Genomic DNA, 2500 nt, shown 5'->3' on the forward strand with positions numbered 1-2500 from the left:
TGTTGTCCCTGACGACGCACACAGATGGGCTGGCATGTGACTTGTTGTCCCACGAGCGCACCAGAGCCTGCCTGCATCAGCGCCAAGCCCGCGCTACATGCCCCAGAACCACAAGACTTCCAGTACCGCATCTGGCACTTCGTGGTGTCGCCCTCCTTTGAGAACACCGTTCTGGTCATGATCGCCCTCAACACAGTGGTGCCATGTTGAAGGTAGCCGTGTCTGAGTCACTTCAAAACAGATATTATACTGAAAATGTCAAAGCCTTAGTCACATAGCTGTTTGTCTCATCATTACACATGGATTGGTCCAGAAATAAACACTATCCCACAAATCTAAAAGAAAATGTCATTAACACTACCATGGATACTCCAATACATCTGGAGATGAACACACTGAATGGAACAATAGAACTCAATGTTTGTAACAGGCCTAGGACATCTACACCAATAGAACTCAATGTTTGTCACAGGCCTAGGATATATACACCAATAGAACTCAATGTTTGTCACAGGCCTAGGATATATACACCAAAAGAACTCAATGTTTGTAACAGGCCTAGGATATCTACACCAAAATCTCTCTATCAATAAATGAATGTCCCGCTGACTTCCAAATCATTTTTCAGGAACGGTTGGCACATTTCATTTGACGTTGTCGTTGAATGTTTTTCTCTCTTCACTTCTGGCCGTCAGCAAAGATGCCTGTGTCTAGGTGGCAGGAGGGTGGGGTAGATACCACACCATATAATTAGAGTTCAAACGCTCTCATCTCACCTCCATTTCACTGTTCTTCTTGCCTCCTATGCAGTACTACTCCGCTCCCCCTGCGTACGACACCGTCCTGAAGCACCTCAACACAGCCTTCACAGTGCTCTTCTCCCTGGAGTGCATCATGAAGATTATGGCCTTTGGCTTAGTGGTGAGCTGAACGGCCGAAGTGCAGTTCACGAGCGGCACCTATGCTAAAGCTAAAGTCTAGTTCACGAGAGGCACCTATGCTAAAGCTAAAGTGCAGTTCACGAGAGGCACCTATGCTAAAGCTAAAGTGCAGTTCACGAGAGACACCTATGCTAAAGCTAAAGTCTAGTTCACGAGAGGCACCTATGCTAAAGCTAAAGTGCAGTTCACGAGAGGCACCTATGCTAAAGCTAAAGTCTAGTTCACGAGAGGCACCTATGCTAAAGCTAAAGTCTAGTTCACGAGAGGCACCTATGCTAAAGCTAAAGTGCAGTTCACGACAGGCACCTATGCTAAAGCTAAAGTGCAGTTCACGAGAGGCACCTATGCTAAAGCTAAAGTGCAGTTCACGAGCGGCACCTATGCTAAAGCTAAAGTGCAGTTCACGAGAGGCACCTATGCTAAAGCTAAAGTCTAGTTCACGAGCGGCACCTATGCTAAAGCTAAAGTCTAGTTCACGAGAGGCACCTATGCTAAAGCTAAAGTCTAGTTCACGAGAGGCACCTATGCTAAAGCTAAAGTCTAGTTCACGAGAGGCACCTATGCTAAAGCTAAAGTGCAGTTCACGAGAGGCAACTATGCTAAAGCTAAAGTGCAGTTCACGAGAGACACCTATGCTAAAGCTAAAGTCTAGTTCACGAGAGGCACCTATGCTAAAGCTAAAGTCTAGTTCCAGGAGGCACCTATGCTAAAGTTAAAGTCTAGTTCACGAGAGGCACCTATGCTAAAGCTAAAGTCTAGTTCACGAGAGGCACCTATGCTAAAGCTAAAGTCTAGTTCACGAGAGGCACCTATGCTAAAGCTAAAGTGCAGTTCACGAGATGCACCTATGCTAAAGCTAAAGTCTAGTTCACGAGAGGCACCTATGCTAAAGCTAAAGTCTAGTTCACGAGAGGCACCTATGCTAAAGCTAAAGTCTAGTTCACGAGAGGCACCTATGCTAAAGCTAAAGTCTAGTTCACGAGAGGCACCTATGCTAAAGCTAAAGTCTAGTTCACGAGAGGCACCTATGCTAAAGCTAAATTGAATGTAGCATTATCCAGGACTTATGTCTGGTCATGTTCATGGTTGATGATATATGGCAAAAATACAAAAACAAAGGCAGACTATCGATAACTTGTTGTCCCCTCACAGAACTACTTTCGGGACACATGGAACATCTTTGACTTCATCACCGTGTTGGGCAGCATAACGGAGATTGTGGTGGATTTGCAGGTAATGCTGAAGTCCTGGGGACATGGAAGTTATGAAGAGGGTTCAGGTGCTTAGAAATGATTCAGGGTTATAGATTCAATGAGAAGGGAGTCAGTCTGCCTGTGCCCAGATGGGGCTGTCCTCGGCTCCCGATAATTATTCTCTCTGCGATTTAACCACTCTCTCCTCCTTCTGCCTTCTCCTCACCTCAGTCAATCAACACCTTCAACATGAGCTTCCTGAAGCTGTTCCGAACGGCCCGGCTCATCAAAGCAAGGCTACACCATCCGCATCCTTCTCTGGACCTTTGTGCAGTCATTCAAGGTGAGCGCTGCTGGCTACTCCTG

General features: G+C 46.2%; 1 protein-coding gene across 1 annotated transcript in view; it reads left to right on the forward strand.

The window, feature by feature from the left end:
- The window catches only part of scp2a (sterol carrier protein 2a), a 107300-nt gene that overhangs the window by 4247 nt on the left and 100553 nt on the right, over positions 1–2500 (forward strand).

Source organism: Clupea harengus, chromosome 25 (genome assembly GCF_900700415.2).
Source record: "Clupea harengus chromosome 25, Ch_v2.0.2, whole genome shotgun sequence".
Lineage (NCBI taxonomy): Eukaryota > Metazoa > Chordata > Actinopteri > Clupeiformes > Clupeidae > Clupea > Clupea harengus.